Below are 17209 nucleotides of genomic sequence, written 5' to 3' on the forward strand. Positions count from 1 at the left end.
TGATTTTTGTTCTGGTTTGTGTTCTGGGTTTTCTTCAATTTTCGCTGTCATAAGTTTGTGGAGTCTGGTATATCCTGGACTGTGCTTTAAATGAATACTTTGTAGTGTGCTTATCTTAGGGATTTTTAAAATGCCATGGTTTTGAGTGATCTAAACCAGTGTTTTATTTTTTTTTTTTGTTCACTTGGGTCTTTTTTAATTTTATTTTTTAAGTACAGCTCACAGAAGAGCTGTTGCTGGAGGAAGTTACCACACTTGCTTTAGATAATGAAACATACATTCAGAAAAGGTCAGGGATTTCCCCTGAGCCACCCACCAATTGCTTGAAATGACGTTTTCATTCTGAGTGTTTCTTTTTTTGTTTTTGTTTAGGATCCTGGAGCACAGGGAAAGAGTTTTAATGCAAAATACCAGAAAAAAAAGTCTGCAACATCTCCTGTGAGAGGGGAGAGAAAAGGAGATTAACAATTGCATCTTGAAACACTCATGATTTGAGGTAAGTGATTGAAGGGTCTTGTCATAAGTTACAGTTAGTTTGTAATTAAATTAATCATTATTTACCTCGGAGTGTCATGATATTGTTGTTGAAGGCAATAAAAACAGGCAGGAGAGGGAGGGAGAGAACGGTAACGGCAAACCCAGAAACAGCAGTAAAAATACGTAATGCACTTATCTTTTTGAAAATGAGCCCCATGAGTTCCAGTCCCACAAACTGGCAATCATTCTGACATTTATAAGGGTTAGACCCTGTTTAAATCAATGAGGCTATTCTCTCTGAAAGTTAGGCATGAGCCTAAATATTTCCTAGTTTGGAATCTATATCATATGGGAACTATTGAAGAACATACAACACCCAGTCAGAAAAATGCATATACTAATCTCTTACTGTTGGTGATATGTCATGAGTAATCTGATTTTGCAACATTCTTAAGTGATATTTTTATATTAAATACATAGTTCTCATTTTTATGTTTAAACACCTCATTGAAATACCAAACTTCTTAGCAAAGCCTGTGAATTCTATACCAGCTTTAACAATACATCTGCCTTAATTGCTTCATCAGTGTGCCTTTGAACAAATGGAGTTTAATGTATAAAGAAAATAATGTCCCCTTTCATAACTAGAGTTGCATATTGCACTTGGATATTTGAATAACAACTGAACTAAAAGTTCCCTGGTTGAGGCTGAACTGTTTTGTCAGAGTTAATTTTTTTTTAATAAAGACAATGACGAGGCACAAGGAGAAGCTCACCTTTTCCCTCTAGTCTTATTTTTTGTTTGTTTTGTTTTCATTTCTCATTAGAAAAGAATCAAACTTGAATCTAGCAAGGAGAAAATACTACAGTTGTAAAACTTTTAACCAATGAAAATGCTGCATAAATGAACACTAAAAAACACCAGCATCTTCCTTAAATAAAAATTTTAAATTATTTATTCTCTTCTGCCCCACAATTGTGCTGAGAGACAAAACTGCTGTAAGGAATCTGCAGAATCAAAAAGACACATATAATTTGAAAGAAGCAGAGTATACATTCCCACAAATGTGCAGAGAATTAAAACCTTTTGGCAAGTGGCATTTGCAGGCATATGTTGCTTACCAGATTTCAGAGGAGAGGAGAGCGTAGCCGAACACTGGTGACTGCTCTGTATTTTGCTTTGTAGGAACAGAGTTATTAAGTTTCTTTTGAAATCAACAGGCCCACTGCAGGGAGCTAAATATTTCCTTTCTGGTCAGTGAATGGGGGGCATTGCTTGGGAGATTGTAGTGGTCCTGTAGGTATTTGTACTGATTTTTCTGAACAGGTCAAAAGTTTTTCAAATCAGTGTAGCCAAGTCCTTTTCACGTGCAGGTCTTGCACTAGGGACTGTGATCCCAAACAGGAATACAGAACTCTTTCAGCAGGCACTTTTTGTAGTTGTGGAATGAGGTATTAGTGCAAACCTGTTTGAAGGCTGAGGTCAGGTAATGCCTTTCTCTCTGGGACAAGCCCTGTTTCAGGTGCAGGTGACAGTCTTGGCCAAATCAGTGAGAGAGAAATGCTTCGTTGTGTGATCACCCTCAGCCTACCTTTGCTTTCTGTCCATCCCACTCTCTTGGAGGCAAGCATTCCTTCTTGGTTCTGTGGAGGATAAATCAAAACGCTTTTATCGCTGCCTTCTTTTCATTGATGTCAGGCCAGGATAAGGCGCATGATTTTCCTTTCACAATTGCCTTCTTGTTGCTCTCTGAGGAAGCGCACGTTGAAGTTCAGGAAGAGGTATTTTGTAGCATCTGTGTGGCCTTTATAGTAATTTTATCAGCTCTATGTTACGCTCAGAAAATCGTTGAGGTTGTTTTTAGCTTTTTTTGTATCACAGAGTGCAGGAGCTCATTGTCAGAGTATTTGAGGGAACCTCTTTGGTGCCAAAAGATCCATATTAGGATATATTAAATTGTGCCGCTATCCTTCTCCTTTCTTATTTTTTTCAGCATGTGGAGAAATAATGTCCCCATTTGTGTGCATGGAGAAGGTGCATCCTGTGGTATATGCCAGAGAGTTATGTGGGCGCTAAGCTGAGCAGGCAGAGAGACTGACTCTCTCCTGCTTTGTATTTTGCACTGGGAGTGAACACAGGGGACTGAGCCTGCCCAGATTAAACACATGCCTTTTTTGTTTTGCTCTTCGTTCAGCTGTCAGCATGCCATGTTCAGATGGCAGTGATCAGTCACAAATTGTCCCCTGACCATGCTCCTCAGCTCTCCTGAACCATTAGTTTTGTGGAGCTCTTCAACAAAGATGGCACTGGTTCGATTTCCCCACCCCCTCCCCTGGCTAATGGAAGAAGACTTTGTTTGTTTGTTTGTATTTTCTCCTCTAATCAACTGCATTAGATCCCAAAGCAACTTGTGTTAAGTGGAAATGAGGCTTTGATAATATGTGTGCTTGCTAGAGACTTAAGATTTTTTTTTCCCACCCCCTGTATATGGATCTTTTCAATGGGGTGCTGCTATTGTGAATCAGAAGGAAAGTGCATAGGCTGCCAAGCACATAATAAAATTATTCTTTTGTTTCAGTATGTGTGTGTGAGCCTTTGTAAAGAGGAGGTGGTGAGGACAGAGAAGGGAGACCTTCAGTGCATGGAGGCAGGAGAGTGCAGTGGCACAGTGCAGGGCAGCACTGTGGCGAGACGTGGCCGTGCCTGTGCCACCATGCCCCTTCTGCTCTGCTCTGGTGGGCACTGCCTGGGACTCACACTGTCACACTGCATGTCCCAGGAAAATGGGTGAAGCTTGCACAGCCGTTCACTATGCTGCCTGTAAACCACATAAGGCAAAATATTCAAGAGCTGTAATGTTTCCAGTGCTTTCCCTAAACTTTCAAAAGAGTGATGAAAAATGAACTGTGCCGATCCTGTCCGTCCTCACTGTGAGGCTATTTATTGTAAAGGATGTATAGTGTAGTTAATTTCAGTATGGAGTACATAAGAGCTTGAACCAAAGCCTTAGATCCAAGCCCACCAGCAGCTTTGCAAAAGGCAGGATCCAGAGCTGAAGTCAGTGGTTCACACAGTTTCTAGCGGAGAGTGGTTTTAAGTTACTTCATGAAATGGGAGTAGCCAGAAATTTTAAACTGAGGCTTTTAAACAAGTTTTTGACTTTTTCTCACCCACCATTCTCCTCTGCCTTAGAAGGTTATTGCAAAAGCACAGCAGCTATTTTCTCCTAGCCACTGTGGCCAGGACACACCAACTTAGGGAAAGGAGAAAGGCCTCTGTGGTGGTGACTGTTATACAGCCAAATGCTTTTTTTTCGGAGTATTTTTTTTCTTCTACGGAGTTAGACCACTCTTCTGGATGGAGGTCTTTGAAATCACAGTGGAGGCTTTGGAAGTAGGATCCTGAAATTCCAAAGACATCAAGAAATGATTTCTCACCCTGGCATGGAACAAATCAGGCCACAGTGGCTGGACTGCCACCTCCTGAAAAGTCCTGTCTTGAGATACCATAGCTGAATTACAGACATGAAAAATTTCAGCATTGTAGACAAGAAGTCCATAAGACCCAAATTTTTCATTTCTTGCTAGATATGTGGTTCTGTTTTTATGCTCTCCCTTTTCTTTTGCCCTTGGACACAACATTTTAGGCTTTTCAGTCTCTAGCTGTGCATGCACTAGAGAGGCATCTGGTTATGTGTTACTTTACACATCTGTTACGTACGTCAGAGAGTCAAATCCAGCACCCAGAGACTTAATGTGTATTTGCAGTACTCCCTGTGGGACTTTGAATCCTTCATCCAATGAGTTGCTTATGAGGATACAGTATTTCAATCTAGTGCATACATTACTGCAGTTTATTGCATATATATTGCACATATATACACTGCAGTCTCCTTTGTATTTGGCAGAGAAATCTGGTGTGGGAAAGATGAGAAGTGCAGGTGAACTGGGAAGTATTTAGGTATGGCAGTTAATTTGCTCCCTCCTGAAAACATATCTCTGGTTGGCTGCATGAGAAACAGTTTTCATCATGGTTTGAATATCTCTAAAAGGTGCCCCAACAGTGTTTGTGTATTTCAAACTTAACTTCAGGCTTGTTGGACAGTGGGCCAAATACCTGAGGTGGAATTGGTAGCTGAGGCAAAGCTCAGGCTTTGCAGTTTTGTCTGGAGAATCTGTACTATTTGCAGGCTGTACAGGAAGCACGAGTGTCATGGCTTGACCCCAGATGACAATCAAGTACTATGCAGCTACTCACTCCTTGTACCCCCACAGTGGGATGGGTAAGAGAATTGGGAAAAAAGTAGGTAAAACTCCTGTGGTGAGATAAGAACAGTTTAATTATACAACAACAGCAAAAACAGTAACAACAGTAGTGGTAATGATGATTATGATAATGTAATGAAAAGGGAGGCAACCAGAAGAGAGAGAGAAATTAAACATGAGAAAGACAAGTGATATACAGCATAGCTGCTCACCACCCACTGACTGATACCCAGCCTGTCCCCAGGCAGCCATCAGCCCCTCCTGGACAACTCCAGCTGACAGATTGAGCAGGATGCTCTATTGTATGGAATATCCCTTTGGCCAGTTTGGGTCATGCTCCCTCCCAGCTTCTTGTGTACCTCCTTGCCAGCAGAACTGGGAAAATGGAAAGTCCTTGACTACTGAGCAACTAAAACATGAATATGTTATTAACATTATTCTCATCTAAATCCAAGACCCACAAAACTTACAAGCTACTAGGAAGAAAATTAACTCCATCTCAGCTGAAACTGGTTAGCTGAACCTGCATTAGTTAGGGTTTCTGCTTTGCTTTTCCCTCTGATTGCTTGTTCTGCAAGTGCATTAAGTTTACAGAAAACATGTAACTTCTTAGATGGTCTTTTTTTATGATCCATGCAGAACCCAAATTTGGTAGATATTATTTCTGCTTAGGGCTGTTCATTAGTGTGCAATGCATGCCAGTGAGCAGATGGACTTACCTGTTAATTTTTTGTTTTTTGTTTGCTGTGGTGGGACTGCCCTCTGTGCTGGCCATCCTTGGGTACAGCAGTCAACATTAGCATTGCTGATAAACTTGTGTGCGTGTTTTCTCCCCTTCTGCTGCCCTGTAGTGGAGCTGCTGCTCACTGTCTGGGGAGGGGAATGGTAGCCATCACAATGGCACTGTATGCCAACCTCTGCTCTGGGAGCCCCTGGCTAGGCCACTGTTCAAACCTGCTGGCTGGCTGTTACAGGGGGCTGGGTACCACAGGCATTAGTGCAGGGGAGCTGGGATGGGGGAGATTTTATTGAATCCAAGACAATGTGAAAATTGCAAAGATTTGGCAGAAGGAAACCTACAGCAAGAGGGAGAGTGCACAGTGAGCATCATGATTCCCTTCTGCTGGAGGGCTCAGCAGCTGGAGCCCATGTGGGAGCATTTTGCTGCTGAGCAGTGGTTTTTGTGCCCTGATGGAGCCGTGGGTGTCAGGAGAAGGCATCCCAAGGGTTCGCCAACCCCGTGGCCCACCCTCCCTCTGCAGTGGGGAGTCCTTTGGCAGCCCTCTCCTCCCCTGGCTCTCTGCGACGTGGCTGCTGTGGGCAGGGTGCTGCAGCTGCTCGTTTGAAATGATAATATTTTACACTTGTACTGTGGAATACTGCAGTATTTTTTGTAATTGTGGGCTGCAGGCCAGTAATGTACAATAACATTTTGCTCTTCCTGTGCTGTTGCTACTGTAGGCATTTGTTCCAATTTGGGCTGCATTTGGAGGACTTTCTTTTTCTTTTTTTTGTTTCTTTTTGTTGTTTCTAGACGCTACTTGTTATCTGTTGTGGATATTTTTGGAGTATTCATTTCTCCCACATATGTCCATACAAATCTATCTGAGAAAGCACTTCAGAGAGTAGCAGTCTCTATTGAACAAGCAATTGTTGTGGCTTTCACAGAATTACATTTTTTTGAAAGTATGAGGCAAGAACGAGATGAAGATTGCTTTTTAAGTTTAAAAACCGTTATGGTTTTAAAAAATATTTGAAGCAGATAGAAAGCAAAGCCTTTCGTTGACTGATGGGGGGTATATTTAGCACTGAAGTCCCTATCTGTACCCGGCTGTAGGTGATCGAAACCTCTGGGATGGCAGAATCTGGGAGACAGAAGTTTTAATGATTCTCTGCAGCTTTGGTTTTAACTGTTAATTTAAAAAAAAAAGAAAGAATTTTCAGAGGAAAGTAATCATAACTTGGAAGAGGGTCAGTATTGTTCATGCCAATGATTGTTTATTAATGTGGTCATGGTCTGGAGATGAAACTTTTGTGAAAGGGAAATTCAAGTCCTAGACATCAGAGCTCACAACTAGTCAGCCTGCATGAAATTCATTTCTTTCTGGAAGGTAGAGGTTGAGTCCAAAGGAGACGAAGAAAGTACAACACAAAGGATACAATTAATTTGTTTTCAGGAAAATTTGGAATAAAATAGAGTGTGCTATATGAAAAGGATTGCATTTCTCTCACTTGTAATTTTAGTGTCCTATTACTGTGCTGACTCACTAAATGACTTCAGTCTCAATCTGCATTTGGTTTAAATTACTTTAGAGGCCTGCATTTGTATGCTGCTCTGTAAAGTAATTCTCATCTGTAATCCAGATTTTTTTTTCCTTTTGTTCGGCATTTCAACTGACTTGTCTCTTTTCATTTTCCAGGTCTCTGTTTTACTAACATTTGAAAGCAATCTCTCTGTGTGCCTGCTTGGGCCCTGCAATTGGCAAAAGTAATTTTTCAGCAACAGATAGAACAAGGAATGAATCATTGCTTTCTGCCTTTCCATTAAATTACCTAAACCACTACTCATAAATATTGCTTTATGTATGGTACAGCAGCATGATTATCTCACTGCATTGATGGAACAGTGCTGGAAGTGAATATAATTTTTCTTCTATTACATCTTTAATGAGCTTCAATTAAAAATAGTGTGTTGGCGTGCCAGAGTAGATGTGTTATTCTCAGAACTTTATTGAAGCTGTTTTGCCTGTTAGATTTGGTTGACATTGTGTTGTTCTGAAAACCCTGGTGGACATGATGTTGTTCTGAAAACCTTAAGAATGAAACAACAGAAAATCAGAAAAATCTGCTTTTCTAGGTGAAAGGTGACAGGACAGTAAAATCTGGTGACTGGAAAGATTCAGGTCTTTACTGAGTGGAAAAGCTTGCTTTTTGTCTGTCTTTGAGGGTGATTTTTTAACATATAGTTAAAAAAAAAATTCACAAAGCAGTAGGTTTCTGCAGAGCTCCAGTGAAGTCCCTGATGACTTGACACCTGTGGCAGCAAGTCTGAGTCACAGATAGCAAAAAGCTGTGAAGCCTAATACTCTCAGTATTCAAAAACATACCTACGTAGGAGTTTAATTTCAAGTACCTCTTTTAGCTCTGGGTTCCCCCCCCAACCCAACAAATTTTAAGAGTCATTCTTAGAATTTTGCAGTGAAAAATTTTCCCAGCACTTGTGGATTTGTGAAGTATTGACATCACTTAGAGATCAGAAAATAGCTCTGTCAATTTTAGCTTGAGGGCATTCCATTCTCTGCTCCAAAAACCTGAGGAATTACAATGGATGAGTCAAAGTTTTCTTGGAATTTTCTTCCCTCCCCCCTGCCTTCTGCAATTCCATGGCCATTTTTAGCATTGAGGGCAGCTCTCCAAAGAATGTCTGTGTGCTTGAACTGTGATTTCTTGAAAGTCCAGAACAAAATAGTGTTGTGTCAGATGACAAAAGTCATTCTATGTTTCTACACATTTTTGTAGTATTACATGAGCTTTATTGAAGAATCCACAGCAACTGGCAGGAGATGTCTGATAGAGAGGTGTTGCATCCTCAGCAGCATGAAGATTTCACTATCATGCTGCTTCATTATGTTGTGATGAGTTTTTGCTTAATTATTTCTGTGTTTTATCAGCTGTTCTGATAATTTGTTCTGTAGCCTGACAGAACAAATTATTGGTGATTTGGGAGACTTGGACCAGGTTGAAGCACTTGTTGAAACCACAGCATCCTTCTGTCTTTGCCTCAGTTTGAAAACCAAGGATTATGTATTTAATGCACTTTAGCAGGATGCTGAGAGTGGAAATACTAAGGACAAAGAATTGTGGGGGTACTACTGTTACCTAAGTGATGTGGTATGTTTAAGATAAACAGTGTTGTCAGCTGTTCTTGGCAAAATCCCTGGGGTTACAATGAGTGAAATTTTAACTCTGAACGGGTTTGGTTTTTTTTAACTTGCGGAAGTGGCCTGTATCATGCATATTCTAATGTGTCAGAGTGAATGTGTGAAGTATGAAACTGCTGAAAAGAAATGTGAGGGGGAAGACAGGTTAAAGTGGTTGTAAATGGAAGATCTGTGTATTTTACTTCTGCACTAGACAAGTATTTTACTTAAAATTGGCCAGAAAAAACCAAAAAGGGACATGAAAAAAATGCAAGTGTCCCCTTAAGAGCTGCTGTGTCAAATTTGAAGAATGATTTGAATTGAGTCATTAAAGTGTGAAATGGAGGGATTTTATTTCTGCTTAAATTATGCATCTCAAATTAACCTTAGCTGTGGAGTCTCTGCTGACGCCCCCGTAATGACACATTATTGGTACTAATGGCTTCTCTGTGTCTTGAGATACAAACAGACGTCCTAGACAGAAACATTTCTGCTTTGAACTAAATAAGACACACGGTGAGCATTTCTACCTTGGGTTTTAGTTGCAAAGGCCTGCTCGCCTGGTGCTCATGAGATCTTTTCAGTTTCCATGCACTGCTCCCCATCCTGGCAGGCAAGGGTAGCTGAATGAAAACCTGCTTCATAAGCTTTGAAGAGCAGGAGAGCAAAAAATCTGGAGTGAATGTGAAGCCTGTCCAGACACTGAGCGCTGCAGGGAGCCAGAACAAAGACGGGGATGTGGGTAGTGGTCAGGGAGGGGGAACTTCCAGTAGATTATAATCTCGGGAGGAAAAGGCCTCAAGATTGTGAGGGAAATGGAGAAGAGATGCCAGGGCTTAAGGAGGAAGTTGCTAAATAAGGGAGGGGTGAGATTATAACATAAAATAAGCAGCAGAGGTTAGTCAACCCTTTATGTGCCTCCTGACGTAAAAAGGGAGTGTATCTGTGCAGCTCTGTGCACTCTCTTTTGAAGCTCATTATCATAATTTGAAAAATTCCACCTCTACGCAGAATCACTCATGGGCTTTGCAGCTTTCTTTGTGCTGTTGGTGTCTCTCCAGGGACAAGGATGGTACTTACTACTTCAGTGCAGCTACTGGGTAGGCAGAGTGAACGTGACTGTGAATAAGTGAGACTGGCATTGCCTGGGGTGCTGGATACAGAAGGTGCACAGAATTTTACATGTCATTGAAAAAGGAGGAGGGGCTTGGCTAGGCAGGCCCAGAGTTTAGACCCTGACATGTCTTCCCAAGGATATTCACTAGCTCATTGCTTCATCCTAGTTTTCTCAGTGGAATGTTAATATACAGATTGCCTCCCCTTCCAAGCTGCAGTGCTGGGAATTTGCCTGTTGGCTATGGCAGGAGTGATGGAGAAGTGCCTCTTCCCCCTGGCTGTGTTGTGTGGTGTGTTACAGGGCTGTGTGACATTATGTGACTTTCTCTATGGATCTGCTTTCAGCAGAGAGTGCTGTGGAGTAAGTAATCTTGTGGTATTGTGGATCCAAAGCAGGACAGCATTCGACTACTTAGAATCAAATACTAAAAAAGTATTCAGAGGACTTCTTTGTATTTCTGCAAGGAACCACATTCCTGAATTGGGTTCCAAGAATTAAAAAGAAAAAAAACTGTAGGTATGCAATACATCACATTTACTAATGCATTAGAGATATTTATATGAATAATTAAAACACCATTTAGAATTGCCACAGTAATAGAACAAGATGTGTTTTGTCACTTTTCTGTTTCTTTTTGTTGATTGATCAATTTATTGATTTCCTCCATAACTTTAGAGTAGGTATCCTAAACATTACAGTAAATTAGCAAGACTGAGCTTTTTAATAACCTGTTGAAAGCATTAATGGAATGAAAAGAAGTCAGAATTTGGTAATAAAGATCTGAAACCAGAGATCTAGAACATATATCTAGTATTTTGCATCAATTAGGTTTGTGAAATATTAAAGGCTTTGTTTGTACTACCTGTTAATTAAAAAGAAAAAAGTATTTTATATTCATTATGAATAGCCTAATAGCACATCAGAAAAAAAGGGAAAAATTAGGCAACAAGCTACCTTTGTATTTGACTTTCTATTGTATTTATAGTTAACTTTGGGCTGATTGGAGTCACTGGGAACATGTGTGGGATGGAGGACAGAACTTCACTGTTAAAGGGACCACAGTCCTTCTGAATCCATTCGTGAAAAAGTAGTAAACTTCTGAAACTCAGGTCTGGAAAACAGACAGGTGTTATCCAAGATACTGAGAATTAGGAATTATATTAAATTTCACACACATATTCACACAAAACATTTGTGCATTTCTTAGCTCAGCTTTCTTCTGGGTTATATCTTTGATTTTTCCTTACTATTTGCATTTAGTTTGTTAACCTGTTTTGTCGTATTTTTTCCTACCTTCAAAAGAACCTACTTTATGAATAGGCTAGAATGTACACTTAACAAGAACCCTTAGCAATTTTTAAGTCGGTATTGTTCTGATCCCTTTTCAGGGCTGTGTTTCTCTGTTTTCCAGCTACAATGGACAATTTGTTGTAATACTTGGATTAGCATCATATGTTTTGTTTGGTACTGTTGTTCCAGCCAAGCTTCCAATATGTGTTTTCATATTGGAATATGAATCCCAATATTATCAGTTAGATGGTGCCTGGGCCAGTCTGACCCTCGCTGCTGGGCCAAAGGCAGCAACTGTGGTGTAAATCACCCCAGAGATACCTTGGCTGCTGGAGATTGCAGCTGGGCACTGAGCAAGTCCAGGCTTGTCAGGAACTCCGTTTACCTCAGGAGAGAGAGCTTCTGGCGATGGTGAAGAGAAAAAGGAGAGGATTCCGCTGCAGGGTTTAATGTCCAGAAGTTTATTCCATGGTTACAGAGGTCTGGACGGGAGCAGCTGCTCCAGCAGAATAATGAGCACATGGCCTGATCACTTTTTTAAGCTCCTGGGGCAGGGGGGGGGACAGGTGAGCACCAACCAGGTGAAAGGGGCGGGGTCTCAAGGGACGAGGGACACCTAGACATAGGCCAATGACCCCTGGGCATAGGGGCATCTTTTGAACTTGACCAATCACAGGATGCCTTGCTGGAATGTTAAGCCTGATTGACACAACACACTAAGCAAGGGGGTGAGGGGGAAGGGAGAGGCATATAGGCACACCTGGGAAAGGGACCCAGAAGCTTAAGACACACCGCAACATTTTCATATGCATTTTTGGGGGTAGTTTTGGATGCCGTCAGAGGCTTGTGCTTCTGCCTCCCCATCCATTGGAGATGTCCAGACTTCAATGAAGAGAAAGAGGTGATCTGGCAATAGTCACAGTCTGTTAATCCAGGTTTTAGCTCTGGTTTGAGGGAATGGTTACTGCTCCAGGCCTCATTTGAGGTGCCTTACTTTGTTGCCCTAATACAAAGTAAGTGATAGAAACTGTCTGCTGCACAAGGGGATATAGAATATCTCAATATTAATGAAATATTGAGATATGAAATCATGCATGAAATCATTCCACTTACTGTTCTTGGTTGTCACACTGACAGTGACTATAAATGAAGGATATTAGAGGGAGAAAAAAAATCATATTATTTCAGTTAGTTTATTTTGTGCCTATCTGACAGCCCTCTGTGTATAGTCAGTTACATGATTTCTTGGAATAGCCAGATTTTTCTTTATATGTGTGTGGCTCTTTCAGCTACAGGGGAAAGAGAATACTTAATGATCAGAAAATGTGTCTGTATAGCCAGGAACAATTGTCTGCAACCTCAAGAAGATATCTAAGAGCATGTAACTGCTTTTTACTCATCTTCCAAAAGCAGCTCAGTTCCGGAATAACAGTGCTCTCTTGGGCTATATTTCAAGATGGTATGTTTATTCTCAGACAGGAATTATAAGGATCGATAGCAAACCCAACACATCCTTTCTTTTCATGACAGATTCGCTGACTGCCACCAGAGCAGTAATAATGCACTGGTCAGCATAAACACCAGAAGCTGTAATCATGGATTTTTGTCTCCATCTTAACATGTGTTTAAGGTTACACAATGTGTTGTGATGGGTTTGCACCCACAGGTCATGAGGAAGGAGAATTGTTTGATCTGCTCACCTTCCCTTCTCTTTTGCTCTTATGCTTCCTCCTTGAGTTGGGGCTGGGCTGTTTGGTGTCTCTCCGGGGACAGAGCAGGGCAGAGAGAGCATGCCTAGCCAAAGAGATAAGAGAAAGGTCATTTTGAGATACCAGTGGTTTACATGCTGTGGGTTTTCTTTGAGTGTCCTATTTAGGAAGTAGTAATGACCAAGACTTTGCGTGGGTGTGTGTCAGGAGCCCTTCTGCATTGGGGTTTTGGTGGAGCTGAGTGCAGGGTTGCTTTTCCTCAGTGGAAGGCCCTGTGCTTTTGCTGTGTTTTGGCAGCTTGACATGGCAGTGGCTAGGTAACCTGTGTGTATGAGTTTCGGTTTTTATTTTTTTTTGTTTTGTATGTGCCATCCTCAATTTACTGAAGCTCTGTGACTTTTTAACCTGCTGTCTATGGGCTGTTGTTTTACAAGCTCATTAAGGTGGTGAGGATAGCGATGGCAGCGATCCTGCCCCCCTCATGGGTGCTCATTAGATGGCTTCCTTGTGCTGACATAAGCGTTGTGTAGTCATGCTCTGAGCTGGGTCTGGGAAAGGATCCAAGTTAAAAATAATCCCTGAAAAAAAAAAAAAGTTTCAGCAGGATCTGTTCCTGGATCTAGCTCGCCATCATTCTCATGCTGGCCTGGAAAGTGTGAGGGTTTGTACTGGCACAGAGGGAGGTGAAGAGGAGCAGCTGGGGCAAGGTGGTCAGGGGTGTACTGCTGGCAGCAGGGATGCTGCCTGCTTGTATGATGTCAGCCTGAGGAAATGGGGCTCTTGTGAATGTGCTGCCTGTCTTTCCTTAAGTGCATTTGGCCCAGTAACTTCCAAAGTTGTGAGGCAGTTTTGGCCAAATTTGCCTGAAAAGCAGTGTTGAAGGGGTGAAGGCCCCCTGAGCTCAGCGATTTATGGTGTTTGGTAGGCAGACCCAGATCAACTCTCCCCATTTGATGAAAAGTTGTCATCTGGGGCTCAGCTGCTGACCTTGTCAGGCCTCCTCTTGTGGCACAGTCCCACTGTCCCAGTTTGGGCTGAATTGTGCCCGTTTTGCCATGGGGCTGACTTGAATAGCTGATGGGAGGAGAACAAAGTGCTGTCTGCGAGTGGCTCTTCATTTCAAGGGGCAGGGATGGTTCATCTCAGGGATCCTGACTGCACAGGGAACTGCATGGCCAGTTGTGGGGTGGTTTTTAAATTTGGTTTTTTGTTAGGTTTTTTTGTTGTTTTTTTTTTTTTTTTTTTAATTCTGCCTAGGTATTGAAATTTCTGGAAGCTGGGATAGTTGGGAGGCAAGACTCCCTTCAGTTTTCTCAGTGTGGCTGACTGTTTAACCCTGAGGACAAACAAGTCTTTCTAGCTGCACCTCTGCATAGCTTCACTTGACTACCAGGCAGCATCTTTGTGCCCTGCTCGGTCCAGGTTCTGTCCCCATAAGGCTGTGCTCTTCTTCTGTGGTTGTGCCTGGGTTTCACCTGCCCAGCCTGCCTTGCTGCACGGGCAGCCTTGCTCTGCACCACTGCTGAGGAGCTAAGATGAAGACACATTGTGGTTTCCTGCTGTTTTGCTTTGTAACCAGTCCACTGGTAAATATAGCTTGTGTGTGGTTATAAATTCATTCTCTCATTATGGGTGGTTGTTGTGCAATAATTATGTAGCAATTACAACCGAGAATTGTTGTGGATTTTTTTTTTGTTTTGTTTATTTATTTCTTTTTGTGCTTGATATGCCCTGCAGTGAGAAGAACAGCCTTTGGTTTCTGCCCTAACAAAGACAAGGCCACAAGCAGGTGTCAGCCTTTGGCATGGACACAGGCACCATCTAGCAGTCTGCTGACTTTTGTGTGGCTCTCTTTGTGTGGCGAGATGAGCAAGGGAAATTGGGACCTGCGCTATTTGGACTCTCTTTTATTTTTCCTTGCTTTACTCTGTGGGTAGACAGGCTGTCCTTCCCTGCAGGTTTGGTACTGTACACGTGTTTATTCTGAAATGAACCCATCCTGTCTCTTTGGAGGTGTTGGCTGTACATTTCCCAAAGCCCTGTATCTCTGGCAGCTTCCAGCCCTGCTCTCTGGCCAGTCCTCTGGGTCCTGGGCTGAGGCCGTAGGGCTCAGGGTCTCTGCCCCATGCAGAAATGCTCTGGTTCTTCTCCCCAGAGGTCTTCCCTTCATATGTGGGCCCCCTCCCGTGATCTCTCCTTCTGTTCAGAGGTGGAATTAAAATAAGTCGAGGGGTTTTGTTGATTTTTTCCCTCCTGTTTCTTTATTTAAAATTCCACTCAAGCAGATCCAGAACAGTGCTTGTCCCTGCTGCGTTCTCATTTTCCTCTCATCCCTCCTTTAATTTTACATTATTCCCTGCACTGTGTTTGCAGGCCATATGTGTCCTTTGAACTCTGAAGAAGCTGTGCCAAAAGGAAGCCTTCTTCTCCTCCCCTCCTCCCATCGCGGAGCCGCTCTTAGATAATTGCAATTAGTAGACAATGCGGAGCGAACCCAAATGTGAAGTCCATGGGTGAGTGCCTGCAAATTTCCTGAGAGCTTCAGAAACGCTTGCGCTCGGTCTCTGCTTTAGCCCTTTAACCCCGCAGCAGTTCCCCGAGTCCCAAACAGCTCTGGGAGGTGCTTGCAACCCGCGTTTTCCTGCGGCGTTCCTGGCGGGGCACAGCCGCTGCTGGAGCCTTGGCACGGCGCCGCGGCTCAGGCGGGGACTCTGCGCTGAGGGAGGTGGAGCCGCCCTCCCGCCCGCCCGTCCTTGTGTCACGGCGCGGGGAACAAGTGGCTGCGGCAGCCGCGGGCTCTGGGAGGGAGGGGGACAAACCCTTCTCCCGGAGAGAGCTGGGCAGAGTGGGGAAAGTAAAACTCACCCCGTTAAACAAGAAGAAATGGGAGAATTCCTTCTTGTCTTCCATGAGGTGTGGGACAGAGGGACTGCTGCTGTTCCGGGGCTTACCATCGGCTGCTGGCTCGGCCGCAGCGGTCGCTGACAGGCTGGGCTTTGGCGTTTGTGAAAAACGCCAATCACTTGGGTTCTTTTAATTTTAAAAGTTTAATAGTAATAAAATAGTTATAAAAATAGTAATACAATTAGAGTAATAATAATTTGGATAATTTGAATTAGGACAATATGAGACAATAGAACCAAAGAGTTACGGACCTCCGGGAACCTTTTCCTGGGCATCACGAGCCCGAAAAAGGACCCCCGTTAACAAAGGATTAACCCTTAGAAACAATAGCCTGTTGCATATTCATGCACATCACACATGATGCGTAAATTCCATTCAAATACAGGATTCTGTCTGGTCATCATCAACTTCTTCCTCTGAATCCTAACAGCGCCTTCGAGGCGGGAAGAAGTTCATTTCTTTTGATAAGAGGGCAATAAATTCTCTTTCTCTGAAAGATTTAGGTGTCCTGTGGCTGCTATTTCACTGCAAGTCCTTTCTGTTAAAAAAAGTATCCTACATAGCATAGTTTCTATTTTAACATTTTTTATAACCTAGAACTATATTTAACACACTACTTAAGAGAATTAATACAGCATTAGTATCTAACACAACACATATAATATTAATTTTAATATCTGCGAAAAGCCAATCATATGATACGCATTTTTCACAGCGTTCAAAGGGGATGTCCTCCATGGAGGAGGGTGACGAGTGCCTTTTGAGTCCCTTCCCCCTTTAGCATCTGAGAAGTGTCTTCTGTGTTAAACCAGGTTTCTGACCTCATTTCTCAAAGGAGTTTTAAATGAGGAGAAATAGGAGTATTAATTAGTGCCCCGTTAAGTACTTGTAGTCAAGTATGATAATTTTCTTGAAAAGATAATGTATTAGATGAATAAAAATACTCTCCATTAAAAAATGAATACAAAGTCATTTTAAACCACAAAGATTATTGTACATTTCTGAAAAATTAATGTGATTAAAGCAAAATTTATTTAATAAATTAAAAAGACCCTGTAAGGCCATTTAACTTGTTGGTCTCATATTAATTATTTTCAAATCTATTGCTAGAGAACTTCGACCTTACCTGCAGGGATGGGAAGTGGTTTCTTCCCTCACTTCATTTTTTGGCTTGTAATTATTAGGTCTGAGTTGTGGGTGTGGTAATTTTCCCTTGTTTTGTGGGGGCTTTTTTGTTTGTTTGTTTGTTTGTGGTTTTGTGTTTTTGTTTGTTTGTTTTAGTGTTGTGTGGGTTTTTTTGCTGTTCTGATGTCTTTCTCAGAGATTGGCCACAGCAAAAAACCAGACCCTAGACAGTGATCAGAAATTATATGGAGATTTCCTTGATGGATTTAGTTAATATAACCTACTCATGTGCTGCTGTCTGGATTTGGAGCTGAGAAAACTCCAAATTGCTGAATATTTTCAAGGATGTTTCCTCCTGTTTGATTTGCCTGTGATGTGATATAGATTGTGTCTGCTGGGAT

The 17209-nt window shown here is 42.1% G+C and overlaps 1 protein-coding gene across 5 annotated transcripts in view; it reads left to right on the forward strand.

Moving 5' to 3' along the window:
• The first annotated feature begins 375 nt into the window (after positions 1 to 375).
• The window catches only part of ATXN1 (ataxin 1), a 160151-nt gene continuing 143317 nt past the window's right edge, over positions 376 to 17209 (forward strand). For 2 of the 5 annotated variants that reach the window (XM_054285415.1, XM_054285413.1), the window contains exons 1-2: positions 376 to 496; positions 15153 to 15292. The gene's annotated coding sequence lies outside the window, so the exon portion shown is untranslated. Of the gene's footprint in view, positions 497 to 14036; positions 14366 to 15152; positions 15293 to 17209 lie in introns of all 5 variants that reach the window. The other 3 variants (XM_054285417.1, XM_054285414.1, XM_054285416.1) reach the window with 2 other exon arrangements.

Source organism: Melozone crissalis, unplaced genomic scaffold, assembly GCF_028551555.1.
Source record: "Melozone crissalis strain CALT ecotype California unplaced genomic scaffold, PUWL_Pcris_2 ptg000042l_1, whole genome shotgun sequence".
NCBI classification, from domain to species: domain Eukaryota; kingdom Metazoa; phylum Chordata; class Aves; order Passeriformes; family Passerellidae; genus Melozone; species Melozone crissalis.